This window comes from Rutidosis leptorrhynchoides, chromosome 3 (assembly GCF_046630445.1).
Source record: "Rutidosis leptorrhynchoides isolate AG116_Rl617_1_P2 chromosome 3, CSIRO_AGI_Rlap_v1, whole genome shotgun sequence".
Classification (NCBI taxonomy): Eukaryota; Viridiplantae; Streptophyta; class Magnoliopsida; order Asterales; family Asteraceae; genus Rutidosis; species Rutidosis leptorrhynchoides.
Window position 1 is genome coordinate 460821603 of NC_092335.1, and position 15585 is coordinate 460837187.

Here is a 15585-nt window from a genome sequence, read left to right on the forward strand (position 1 = left end):
TGTTATTGATTCGATTGTCTATCCAATGTGTCGTTCGAGTATAGAGACCCGCGATCATACCTTCCTCTCTTGCATCATTGCTAGCACTCTTTGGAACCCTATACGTCTTTGGGTATCGTCTTTGGATGGATACCCAGTGGCCAAAATTTTCTTCTATGGAAGATTTGTTTGTTTGGATACTTTCACGTTCTCATCATGCTATATCGAGTTAGAGTGTTATGCATCATATATTCACGAAGCAAAATTTAATTCACCATAACTCTCAGTTTATAAACAAATTCATACATCATTCATATTACAAGATTTCGAGTGTATCTTCTTAATTTAATACTTACAAGTTAGAAATGATTTTCACACTTCTCGATCCGTCATTCTTCTCGATCGTCGCTCTTCTCGATCCAAAATCCATTCGGATCTGATTCTTCATTACGCTGATAATTTTCTCGATTTCAAATTCATGAAAAGGAATCGATTTCAAAAATCATGAAACGTAATCGATTTAAAAAATAAGGAACGTAATCGATTTCACAAATAAGGAATGTAATCGATTTCAAAAATCTAGAAAGGTAAACAGATCAGATGATGATTTATTATTCAGATCTAATTCTTCATCGATAAATCTTCAACGTAATTAGAGAAATTGGAATGTTTATTTGAGAGCGGTTACGTAAACAAAGGAGTAGAGAATGAAAAGGGATGTGCTGTGTTTATTTTTATCTTCTTAAAAACTTTATAAATTTAAATTGTAAAAAGATGGATATACCCCTCATCTTTTATCTTTTCTTTTATATCTATTAAAACAAAGTCCATATTAGTTAATACTTTTAAAAAAACTCTTTAAAATTAAATCCCCACCCTTAAAAAAATTGATCTAACGGATACGATTTGTCTTAACTAGGACCTTACTATCTTAACTAAGGATTTTGTTAAGTTAACTATTTTAACCTTAATTCAATCAGTTTAAACTTCTACCTAACCATCCGTAAACTTCCTCTTCAAACTTTACGGTTACACTTTAAAACTTCCCCTCACAGTTATCACCCTCAAAATTTTATAGCTCCAACCCTAAAATCATTCCGTTCATCACCATCAGAGAATTTGAATGTGAATTGAATCTTCATCCACGTCTTAAACTTTCGAATTCACACTGAAATGGAGAAGAACAATTAAATTTTAGAATTTAATTTTGCAATCTAATTCTTCCACATGCTTCTGCCAATTTTTCATATTCTTCATCGTTCATCTTTCAGGTTTGTTTGTTGATGATTTCTCTCTTCCTTCTTCATCGATATTTAGGGTTTTCCTTACTTTTGTTGTGTCAATAGTTGTTGCGTTGGTCACAGGCAAACACCAATTCAATCTGTATTGTCTATATTTTTTTGAATTCGATTGTTTATAATGATTCAAATTTATGCTTGATAAAACTTATATCTTCATGAATCATTGTAAAGTCTCAGAGGAAGAGATCGTTGAAGAAATCCAGGTATAATTGTCAAAGCTATTGAAGAATCACAAATTTGACATCTCTCTTTCCTATTAAAACGTCCGTTCATTTCAGTTTAATTTATTAAAACTGAATATATTATAAACCGTCGAATATTTATTCCTTTCTTGCTATTTCAATTTACACATTCAATTTATGGTTTCCAGAATGCTTCCTTACAATCTACAATTTCAAAATTGGGGGTTACGATTCGTTACAAGCTAATTTCAGTAAGAAAGAGATCATTCATGTCAGGTATTGTATTTAAATCTTTTTTGCGAACAAGTTTTGAATTTTAGATCTTGGTTGTGTTCTTGTATTTAACTCATTCATCCTTAATTAGTTTTCCTTCTTTATTAATTCATTGATTTGTGATATTTATGATATCACAGTATTATTTACTTAAGTTCATACCTGGTTATCACTTGATCTTCAATAACTCAAATCTTATATTTTGGAATAATTTATATTTGGATTTGGATGAGATATATATAAAACAAAAAAACAACAACCTTTGTTTATCATGCTTGCTTCTTATTTTACTCGAAACCAACTGACAACTATAAACCTCCAAAACAGGATTTAGGTTGAAGTCTGGCCTTGAAGGTTCCATCTTTCTCCAGCATAATTATAAACTTATCAGCATGTTCTTGCTTTTATAAATTTTGCTGCAGAAGATAAGAAGCAAAGATTTGAGTTGTCAGTTGGTTTTCTGCCTATGAAATCTAATTGCTACGATATTGATGTCTAATGTATCGATGTATCCATATTTCAAGCTATTTATGAAGATACCATATACATGATTTAAAACCCTAAATTTTGAATCTGTTCGTTACTTTGTTAGTTTAAAATCAAAACCCTAATTTTGTTTCTTTCCTTAAGAACAACAAGAATTACGCCCAATTAACATATTCTGATTATTTACAGCAAATGGTGAAATAGGAATGGTTTGTGACATTGATATTGGCTTTCAGATAAGAATGGTACATCAATGGGTTAGATAACGGCTTGTGCAAGTTCACATTCAAGTTATTAATTTTTTTCATGTGTTTGGCATTGATTTTGAGTTGTCATAGGAATGGTAAATGAGTGGGTTTGATAACAGTTGAACAGTAGGCTACAAAGTGCAGTCGCTTCCATATACCTGTACTATGAATCTTTATTCAGGTTTATCTCTAATCTTTTATATCTATTAAAACAAAGTCCATATTAGTTAATACTTTTAAAAAAACCCTTTAAAATTAAATCCCCACCCTTAAAAAAATTGATCTAACGGATACGATTTGTCTTAACTAGGACCTTACTATCTTAACTAAGGATTTCGTTAAGTTAACTATTTTAACCTTAATTCAATCAGTTTAAACTTCTACCTAACCATCCGTAAACTTCCTCTTCAAACTTTACGGTTACACTTTAAAACTTCCCCTCACAGTTATCACCGTCAAAATTTTATAGCTCCAACCCTAAAATCATTCCGTTCATCACCATCAGAGAATTTGAATGTGAATTGAATCTTCATCCACGTCTTAAACTTTCGAATTCACACTGAAATGGAGAAGAACAATTAAATTTTAGAATTTAATTTTGCAATCTAATTCTTCCACATGCTTCTGCCAATTTTTCATATTCTTCATCGTTCATCTTTCAGGTTTGTTTGTTGATGATTTCTCTCTTCCTTCTTCATCGATATTTAGGGTTTTCCTTATTTTTGTTGTGTCAATGGTTGTTGCGCTGGTCACAGGCAAACACCAATTCAATCTGTATTGTCTATATTTTTTTGAATTCGATTGTTTATAATGATTCAAATTTATGCTTGATAAAACTTATATCTTCATGAATCATTGTAAAGTCTCAGAGGAAGAGATCGTTGAAGAAATCCAGGTATAATTGTCAAAGCTATTGAAGAATCACAAATTTGACATCTCTCTTTCCTATTAAAACGTCCGTTCATTTCAGTTTAATTTATTAAAACTGTATATATTATAAACCGTCGAATATTTATTCCTTTCTTGCTATTTCAATTTACACATTCAATTTATGGTTTCCAGAATGCTTCCTTACAATCTACAATTTCAAAATTGGGGGTTACGATTCGTTACAAGCTAATTTCAGTAAGAAAGAGATCATTCATGTCAGGTATTGTATTTAAATCTTTTTTGCGAACAAGTTTTGAATTTTAGATCTTGGTTGTGTTCTTGTATTTAACTCATTCATCCTTAATTAGTTTTCCTTCTTTATTAATTCATTGATTTGTGATATTTATGATATCACAGTATTATTTACTTAAGTTCATACCTGGTTATCACTTGATCTTCAATAACTCAAATCTTATATTTTGGAATAATTTATATTTGGATTTGGATGAGATATATATAAAACAAAAAAACAACAACCTTTGTTTATCATGCTTGCTTCTTATTTTACTCGAAACCAACTGACAACTATAAACCTCCAAAACAGGATTTAGGTTGAAGTCTGGCCTTGAAGGTTCCATCTTTCTCCAGCATAATTATAAACTTATCAGCATGTTCTTGCTTTTATAAATTTTGCTGCAGAAGATAAGAAGCAAAGATTTGAGTTGTCAGTTGGTTTTCTGCCTATGAAATCTAATTGCTACGATATTGATGTCTAATGTATCGATGTATCCATATTTCAAGCTATTTATGAAGATACCATATACATGATTTAAAACCCTAAATTTTGAATCTGTTCGTTACTTTGTTAGTTTAAAATCAAAACCCTAATTTTGTTTCTTTCCTTAAGAACAACAAGAATTACGCCCAATTAACATATTCTGATTATTTACAGCAAATGGTGAAATAGGAATGGTTTGTGACATTGATATTGGCTTTCAGATAAGAATGGTACATCAATGGGTTAGATAACGGCTTGTGCAAGTTCACATTCAAGTTATTAATTTTTTTTCATGTGTTTGGCATTGATTTTGAGTTGTCATAGGAATGGTAAATGAGTGGGTTTGATAACAGTTGAACAGTAGGCTACAAAGTGCAGTCGCTTCCATATACCTGTACTATGAATCTTTATTCAGGTTTATCTCTAATCTTTTATATCTATTAAAACAAAGTCCATATTAGTTAATACTTTTAAAAAAACCCTTTAAAATTAAATCCCCACCCTTAAAAAAATTGATCTAACGGATACGATTTGTCTTAACTAGGACCTTACTATCTTAACTAAGGATTTCGTTAAGTTAACTATTTTAACCTTAATTCAATCAGTTTAAACTTCTACCTAACCATCCGTAAACTTCCTCTTCAAACTTTACGGTTACACTTTAAAACTTCCCCTCACAGTTATCACCGTCAAAATTTTATAGCTCCAACCCTAAAATCATTCCGTTCATCACCATCAGAGAATTTGAATGTGAATTGAATCTTCATCCACGTCTTAAACTTTCGAATTCACACTGAAATGGAGAAGAACAATTAAATTTTAGAATTTAATTTTGCAATCTAATTCTTCCACATGCTTCTGCCAATTTTTCATATTCTTCATCGTTCATCTTTCAGGTTTGTTTGTTGATGATTTCTCTCTTCCTTCTTCATCGATATTTAGGGTTTTCCTTATTTTTGTTGTGTCAATGGTTGTTGCGCTGGTCACAGGCAAACACCAATTCAATCTGTATTGTCTATATTTTTTTGAATTCGATTGTTTATAATGATTCAAATTTATGCTTGATAAAACTTATATCTTCATGAATCATTGTAAAGTCTCAGAGGAAGAGATCGTTGAAGAAATCCAGGTATAATTGTCAAAGCTATTGAAGAATCACAAATTTGACATCTCTCTTTCCTATTAAAACGTCCGTTCATTTCAGTTTAATTTATTAAAACTGTATATATTATAAACCGTCGAATATTTATTCCTTTCTTGCTATTTCAATTTACACATTCAATTTATGGTTTCCAGAATGCTTCCTTACAATCTACAATTTCAAAATTGGGGGTTACGATTCGTTACAAGCTAATTTCAGTAAGAAAGAGATCATTCATGTCAGGTATTGTATTTAAATCTTTTTTGCGAACAAGTTTTGAATTTTAGATCTTGGTTGTGTTCTTGTATTTAACTCATTCATCCTTAATTAGTTTTCCTTCTTTATTAATTCATTGATTTGTGATATTTATGATATCACAGTATTATTTACTTAAGTTCATACCTGGTTATCACTTGATCTTCAATAACTCAAATCTTATATTTTGGAATAATTTATATTTGGATTTGGATGAGATATATATAAAACAAAAAAACAACAACCTTTGTTTATCATGCTTGCTTCTTATTTTACTCGAAACCAACTGACAACTATAAACCTCCAAAACAGGATTTGGGTTGAAGTCTGGCCTTGAAGGTTCCATCTTTCTCCATCATAATTATAAACTTATCAGCATGTTCTTGCTTTTATAAATTTTGCTGCAGAAGATAAGAAGCAAAGATTTGAGTTGTCAGTTGGTTTTCTGCCTATGAAATCTAATTGCTGCGATATTGATGTCTAATGTATCGATGTATCCATATTTCAAGCTATTTATGAAGATACCATATACATGATTTAAAACCCTAAATTTTGAATCTGTTCGTTACTTTGTTAGTTTAAAATCAAAACCCTAATTTTGTTTCTTTCCTTAAGAACAACAAGAATTACGCCCAATTAACATATTCTGATTATTTACAGCAAATGGTGAAATAGGAATGGTTTGTGACATTGATATTGGCTTTCAGGCAAGAATGGTACATCAATGGGTTAGATAACGGCTTGTGCAAGTTCACATTCAAGTTATTAATTTTTTTTTCATGTGTTTGACATTGATTTTGGGTTGTCATAGGAATGGTAAATGAGTGGGTTTGATAACAGTTGAACAGTAGGCTACAAAGTGCAGTCGCTTCCATATACCTGTACTATGAATCTTTATTCAGGTTTATCTCTAATTTTGCTTTCAAATATCAATAACAGTTAAATTTCATATACCAGTGCCATGTACCTTTATTTAATGTTTATTTATCTTAACTTGTCCATCAATAACCTGATCCGTGTATGCGAATCAAAGTCTCATAACCCCTTTGTATTTCTTATCAATATCCCTTCACTATTATTACATATATATTAGTTAAATCTATGTAAATATTTAGTATTCTTCTTGTGAATGAACAGTGATGAAAAAGTAAGATATGTTGCTTAATGAAGGCATTGGACATTGTTTTTCGTTCTCGGTGCTGAAACTGGGTATATATTCTTTCATATCAGCACTATTACAACTTACAAGCTTATCCCATTAAATATGTATAACGTAGTTTAGTATGGAGAAGCCATAAATGGGCAGCCTATTATCTGTTAAGGCATGTCAGTTTGGTAAATAGCTACGCAAAGTGGGTGGGTCATCAGGGAAAAATGAGAAAGAAGGTCATTGTCCTAACGATATCATGGTTTCTTTTTAATAACTAATATATGTCGTAATATGACTAACTAAGCCTACTTACAATGATTTAGGAGGTTCCGTACATGTGAGGCCAAGCTTGATCCAGTACCCAATTAGCCATCCAAAACAGTTTTTCTTGCAGTAATGATCCCAAAGACAATGACTTCATGTCATCATGGTGTGGCTGGCATACAGATTATTGCTCTCTTACTGGTACACCAATACTAGCTTAGCTATATAAATTTTGATATAATTCAATATAAAGCTATGTTTAACGACGATATTCACCTTCAGCTTTTTTGTTGTATAAAGTAGAGGTGGAAATATGGTCGGGTAAGGCCGGTGGAATGATGGGTCAAAACAGTAATTTCTATCTATATACAGTAACAGTGGAGTAATTTCTATCTATATACAGTACAATAGGTTGATTTCATTATAAAGTTCTTAAACCTTTTTATCAGTACTATGATGATACTTAAGTAGCAGTTATGTATTTCATTTATATATTTTTAATTACTCATTATTTTATAATGGGTTTGTAAACAATCAGTACCGTTTGCAAAATAATTACTAATTAAAGAACGCATAATGTAATTAATAATTACTAATTGGGCTAATAAACTGCAGCTACTTGGTTTCTTCAATAAAAATTTGGGCTAATTTGCAACTATATTCACTATTACTGTTTGGTATTTGATCGAAATCATATTGTTTGAGGATTTAACTATCTATTAATGTTAATATGTGTAAAAACAAAATGATGGATTTCAGCATATATAATAGGATTTGGCTCAGTACCTCCATATTCTGTATTTTTATTTACTTTATTGCTGTTATTGTTGTTTATTCACCATATAGGTTTTTAACAACTTTTTTTCCATATGTTTAAACAGATTTGCTTCACTGTATAGTTTTTTTCTTTCAAATGCCAGAGGTCTTCTATAAGTCAGGTAATGCATATAAGGCTTCCATCTCTTCACTATACATTCAACCCTCTATGACAATAAATTTTCTTTTGATTTCTGATTTTGACTTCCAGGTTGATTGATCTATTGGAGTCACAAATTTCTGCTTGCGAAACAGTTGGGGTTAAATAGGTTTATGATGAGTTCTTATGAAGAATCAACTCCGTTGGAAGTGAGTTATTAAACCCAATTTAGATATCGAATTTGCGTACTTTGATTTTTATAGCTGTTTTCTTAAACAGCTATGAGTTATACATAATATGTATAGAGGTCATTACTATAGACTTAATATGTGTTTGTTAATTGAATATTATTCGGGGCCCCTAATGCTTATATATATTAATTTATTTATGCGTTATTTGAATAGGTGGTTTCCAAATTTAACCATGTTATTTGTACTGCTATTGTATACTCTGTATTTTAGTGTATGAATACTCAAAGTAAACTTTAATTTTTTGTGTTCGCAGTCTGTTATTAAGTAGAGATATGGGAATGATGCAACATATGTTGGTAATGAAGGTGGTTTTGCTCCTAATCAGGTAATCATGGTTTCCCAGTTTCATATATCACTTTGTGCACCGGTTTAATTTTCTAGCACAACTTATTAGCAGCTTCTAACATGATAATGTGTGTTTGAGGTTTTAGAAAACAAGGAGGGCCTTGAGTTGCTCAATACAGCCATAGCTCAAGCTGGTTACACAGGAAAGGTGACTACTTTAAATCGCTCAATGCAGAAATTATAACTTTCTTTAACAATTATAACCGAATTACCTGATCTGGTAAATTTTATCCATTGACTAAAAATGGTCCAATTTGTGGTGATATGATATTTCAAGAGTACTAATTATGTTATAGTGAATCAAGATTCGGTTTATATTTCAAGACTACAACTCAAAGATCTTTACAAGTCCTTTGTAGCCACCCTATTGTGTCCATTGAAGATCCATTTGAGCAAGATTATATAGATGCACTATGGCAAAATTACCTGAGAATGTCGTGACAAAGTACATGTTGTTGGATACGATCTTTAGATCACTAACCCTACAGTTATAATTGTTGCTTGTAGTAGTGTAATACTTAAACTTGTCAAAACTATGACCATTTGACCTAAATTACATATTTAATTGTGTTGCAGAGAGTTAAGGTGACCTAAATTTGACCATTTGACCTAAATTACATATTTAATATGCAAAATATGTACAATTTCGTTGGCTCTGTTATAGCCTTATATCGTCATTATCTTTGTATTTTTCTGTTTTTTTGTCACTACGTATGTTACGATTATCTTCTGTTATACTCTTGATTAAATCTCTATCTCTCTCTCTCTCTCTCTCTCTCTCTATATATATATATATATATATATATATATATATATATATATATATATATATATATATATATATATATATATATATATATATATATATTCTATTTTCTTTGTCGTTGTTTCTTTTATATAGTTTTTGATTTGTAGCTAATATAAACACAGTTTGTTTATGTTTATATTAGCAAGTTCAGTAGCAATAGTAGGTCAACGTTCCTGGAATGAACATCACTCATAGCAGCCAGTAGTTCCTATCGCTCAAAGAGCCGAAAAAAGGTTATGATTTGCAACTGCAACAATGTGAGCCTGAAAGATTACGGTCGAGATTAATGCCTTACATGTCAAAAGTTATATCCAATCAGTTTCGATTATCCTTCTTTAGAGGTATTTTTTATACGTATTAAAAATATTTCAGTTAATCATTTTGCATCATTTTGCCTTTCATGCAAGAGCAGAACTACCTTTAACTTACCAAATCGCATTCGATGTCACTTGCCTCTGCATGGAAGAAAAGATTAGCCTATACCAAAAATGTTATAGATCGAAATTCTTAAAAGATATGACCAGTATTATCCAATAACTTGATGATGTTAGTATTATATTGCTAAAACTATTAAAAACATTTTTAACTTATATCATGACATGTGTTTTTTTTTTGCATCATGATAATATCCCAAATGGTAGATAAGCCAAATGTTCACCCTACATAGAGCCATCAGGTTACCTTATTAGAATAAGGTTGGATCTGAAATGGGAAATTGATCACTCCCATGAACCCTCACTTTTATAGATCTATTAGCGATTGGAACTTTGGAACTTTTACTTGCCAAAAAAACTTATAGGTATTGGTGTCTTGACTCTTGAATCTATAAGTGTATGAGCTATGTGAATATCACACACTTTTGTAGTTATAGTTCTGTCTTTTTATAATATTTGGATATGGATAGGATGTGATTCGCCATGAATAACGATATGGAATACTTGGTGGATGGTGTGGGTGAGCATGGTAGTTATCCAGTTGTAACAAAGGTATGATGTTACTTGTCTCTAATTTTTTAATTAATTATATCCTTATGCCTTTTTACTGGATTTTTATATAATTTAAATTAAATGTTATGACCAAGGATGCCCAATATTATTACATATGCAGACTGTCTTTTTGAAAATGTCGATGATCTTCATTGACCTCAAAGTATTAAGGAGATGCAGAGAAATTTGATTGCAAAAATAAGAAGTAGCCGAAGAGGAGTTTTAATTTTTTGTTTTGAGTAGAAAAATGGTCAAGAAACAGATGTAAAAAAGGTACTAAACATCATCAATTACAACAAGCACCTCATTTTCTATAGTTTTTATATGTTGTTTGTAAGGTTTGTCAAGTTGTGTAAACTTGATACAGGTTGCTAAGTATAAGGTTAATTTCTTTATTTTTTTAAAATCCAACAAACTTACGTTTTTTTTTGTTTCTTTATCAGTTGTAAACAACCTACATTTGTTGATGATATATATTTTCATAGTGATAATTGATATTTAACAATTCTCACTATTAGAAAATTTACAATCATTTTATGACGAAGTTTTCTAACTTGTCAATTGTCATTGACATGTTAAATGATTTACATGTACAAATTTTCGCTAAGTTATCCGTGACCACCACTAAATATTATTCATTAACATGATTCAAACTTGATACCTCTTTGCAAGGAATTCATGGCCCCAACCATTGGACTATCTTGTGGTGGTTAATACGGAGTATTTGTCACAACTATAAACATTTATTTCATTCCTTTTTGATGTATCTATAATATAATTTACAAAAATTATACCTAGCTACACACACTAATAATTTGCTGGTTAGAACCATTAAGGCCCAATGCCAGCCACTTGATGTCATTAATTATAATTTTTGTTATTTATTTACATCGTCTAATACTAATATCTAATTACATCCCACAACGTCGCTTCTCTTCCCTATGAAATCTTAGTAATTAATTACTATGTTGGTTGTAATTTGTAAGTAAGTAATGAACATGGCAGTAGCCTAATGAAACTCCATAAGCAATGTGGATAGTATGTGTTACAATGTCTTATGTATATTAAATACTAAGTAGTTAGTGACAAATCCATTTACAAATTTTCTTAACCGAACCCGCAAGATTGCGGGTATTAAACTAGTATATCTAAATAGCCTAGTCAAAATGAATAGTAAAGTTTTAAGCTTTCACAAATGCACACCAAACTTTTTTTTTTATATAATTCACCCACACCCTATATAATAATTAACTTTATATCTTTTACAAATTCACCACAAACTTTTCACACTTTATAATTAGACCATCAAACTTCTCACCCACCATAAATTGACCACATAATTTTCACTACTCCACAACTACTCATTATCATTATTTTTATTTTTTACAATTCACCCACACTTTATAATAGTTACCTTTATAGCTTTTACAAATTAACCATAAATATTTTACACTTTATAATTTGACCATTAAACTTCTCATCCATTATGAATTGACCACATAATTTTTACTACTCCATAACTATTCATTATTATTATTATTATTATTATTATTATTATTATTATTATTATTATTATTATTGTTATTATTATTATTAAATCAATCACATAATTTTTTACTTGATTATTGTTTAAATTTTTTTCTTATTATAAATTAACTACGTAACTCATTATTTAATAACCGTTTTATTGTTATTATATATAGTTTTTCCTATTTTATTAAATAGTTTGTACCAATCGTTGATGTACGTCTCACTTTATTGAATGAGCATTTGGGTATTTTCTCTCGACAAGACGAAACAAAATGATGAATAGTTACGTTCACGCTTATTACAAATCAACCACATAACTATTTTTGGTCCTTCCTCGACAAAACGAAACAAAAATGATAAATAATTACTTTTCGATAATTAGATATGTAAATAATGTTAATCAAGGGTGAAGAACCGGCGCAAAGCTAGGTCGCCCAACTAGTTACTATTACTATACTATCTATTAGACAAAAATATGAATAGTACCAAGGATATTTTAGACTTTTTACCTTTTTTTTTCCTTTTAGCTAAATTATATTTCGCCACAAACACCCCCACATTTTGTTCAAAAATTAAAATCGACCCCTAAAACAGGGGGATAAAGTGTCAAATCACCATTTTTATAAAAAATCTTAAATAAACTTCACTCAAATATTCAACGGGTCACATCTTCTCGCTCGCAACGAGTTAAATTTTTCCAACACCATCGTTAAACTCGAAATAATTTTACGAACACAATGTCACTAATTATACTCAAAACGGACACTTTTTAAAAAAAACACTAAGACCACTCCCTATAGTTCATTACCCGCTCATTACCCGTCATTACCCGTAACTAACCATAGGCACGAGCTAGTTACCCGCTTTAGTTACCCGCATTCACCATCAATTTAACGGAATTTTTAAGTTTAATTATAGGAATTGTGGGTCCAGTGGTTTTTTATTATTGGACTTGATGCTTTATTGCTTGTATGTTGTATATTAAGAGGAGTTTGTTTTAGCCATTATAGGGAGTGTTTAATTATGAGTTAGTTATAGGATATTGGTGTTGATGTGGCGCTGATGTGGAAGGTTAATGTCAAACCCCATCCTAATCCATCGGGACGAAGTCACCAACATCTGGTTCCATTGCGGTGATCGACTCCAAGTAATGTCTTTAAAATGAGCAAATGCACAGCGGAAGGTTTCTTTCATACCTGAGAATAAACATGCTTTAAAGTGTCAACCAAAAGGTTGGTGAGTTCATAGGTTTATCATAAAACAATAAAATTCATCATTTTGATAGACCACAAGATTTAAATGCTGCATGGTACAAATGGGCCCGAATCCTATACCCACATGTAATGTACATGCGATATCTTTTAAATACAGTACACCTTTCTCGTGTACGAAATCATTTTTCATAAATCTTAGTAACCGTACACATATCTCGTGCACAAAAACTAATACACATAACCTGTGTATAAAAATCATTCTCTCGATACATAACATTCATATTAATTAGTGGCAATTATCATGTCCACATAATTCAACGGTGGCAATTATCATGTCCACATAATTCAACGGTGGCAATTATCATGTCCACATAATTCAACGGTGGCAATTATCATGTCCACATAATTCAATAATAATCCGCAGAACTTCTGTCTGCATAATAATTCATTCGATGAATGTTTTTCTTGTGTCTATCTCGTCAAACATTTATAAAAGCATTTCATGTATTTGCAGTTCAAAAGATATTTCAAAAGCATTTAATAAAGCAGTTGTAAAAACAGCGCATGTATTCTCAGTCCCAAAAATGTAAAGAGTAAAAGGGAACAAATGAAACTCACAATATTGTATTTTGTAGTAAAAATACATATGACATCATTGAACAAATGTAGGGTTGGCCTCGGATTCACGAACCTATATCAATTATATATATTAAAATATATAATGAACATATAATGGTATTCAACCCAGTTTATATATTAATTATATAAATATATTATTTATATAAATAGTAATGTATTTATTATCCCAAATGTTATATATATCTATATATGTTATTTTTATATGAAAGTAGTAATTAGATATACTTATTATATATGTAATAATTCTATTGTTATTTAAATATCTTTTGTTTGCAAAAATAATAATTAGAATAGTACTAAAGTAATGATAATAATAATGATAATGTAGTTGTTATAATAATAATAATGATACTAGTAATAATAAAAATGATACTAATAATAATAATAATGTTAAAATTAATAATCTTATTGTTAAAAATAATAATTTTATATATCTTTATACTGATCTTTTATGACCTATAAACTTTGTAGTAGTAATTAATATCTTACGTCATTTTTTTTTAATATCAGAATATATATATATTATGCTTATAATCTAATTATAATTTTATTCATTTTCATTTTTAAATTTGCATTTATAATTTTTATTAATTTTATAATCATACTCTTATTAAAATCTTAGTATTCATAATCATAATAATAATAAAAATATTAATATTAACAAAAATAATAATAATAATAAATAATAAATATTAATAATAATAAATAATAAATAATAATAATAATAATAATAATAATGATAATAATGATAATAATAATAATAATAATAATAATAATAATAATAATAATAATAATAATAATAATAATAATAATAATAATAATAGTAATAATAATAATAATATGATAATAAGTAATGGATTTGCTTTAGTTGGTGGCCTAAACAGATCGCGAAAACAGATTGACACTCAGGAAGGAAAAAAAATAACAGTTCAAGGTTTCTTCAATTCCTAAATCCAAAAATCGATCGAGCATCAATCATCAAGGTTTAGTAAATTGTCGATTCATCATTGTCAGTCTTCATTATCCACGATAATCACCAACAATCGATCAAGCATTCGATCCATCAATTAAATCAAGTAGGTAATCGATTCAATGGTATTTTCTTAATTTCTTTAATCCCTATATAATATTTGGTAGAACAATAGTAGAAATTAAAATGTTCTTCAAATTATTGTAGTCCTCTATGTCACTCTCAGTTCTCGACCTTTCTCCACCGAACCCATAAGAATTATTATTGTTTAATTGAGAATTAGGTATATTATTTTGAATGTTAAATTAGTTGCCACAAATTGTAAAGGTTATTTTGCTTTCATAAATTAATTTGTTCCTTTACTGTTTTGAAGATGATTATTTCTGTGTATAACTGCTCAAGGTTGTATACCAAAAAAAAAAAAAAAAACATAAAACTTCAATCGTTGATTAAATCATATATATATATATATATATATATACATATATATATATATATATATATATATATATAATGGAAGTCTTTGATTTATATCTGCTAGTTTACTTGTATAGTGTATAAATTTTTACCATTATTTTGTGCCTTTAATCTTCACTTTGTATCATAGCATTCGTTCTCGTATAGTTGCGTTTTGATGGTCTCCTAATGTTTGTGAGCTGTAGAACTTTCGTCTGCAATAATTGTACAGGAAGACACGGTGTTTCGCTGATTCGAGGGTGTGTCTGGTTATCGTGATGTTGGAACAACCAACCGTAGCAGGCAGCAGCCTGCTCAAATAATAACAGTTAGAAACGAGCAGTAGGTTTGAAGGTGTTTGTGTTTGGGGATTCGAATGGCAGAAACGATCAGTTCACTATGAGGTTATTATGATGATTGTGTAGGTTGGTTGTAACATAAACTAATTAGTGACAGGTACAGTTACGGTTATGGTTTGATGATGGTTTGTTGATTCTCCTTCTTTGCTATTCGTTTAGCTAAATACATATACATATATGTATG

The 15585-nt window shown here is 29.7% G+C and overlaps 1 pseudogene; it reads left to right on the forward strand.

Moving 5' to 3' along the window:
• Positions 1–7074: 7074 nt before the first annotated feature.
• On the forward strand, positions 7075–8986 carry LOC139901603 (bifunctional enolase 2/transcriptional activator-like; annotated as a pseudogene).
• Positions 8987–15585: the final 6599 nt, after the last annotated feature.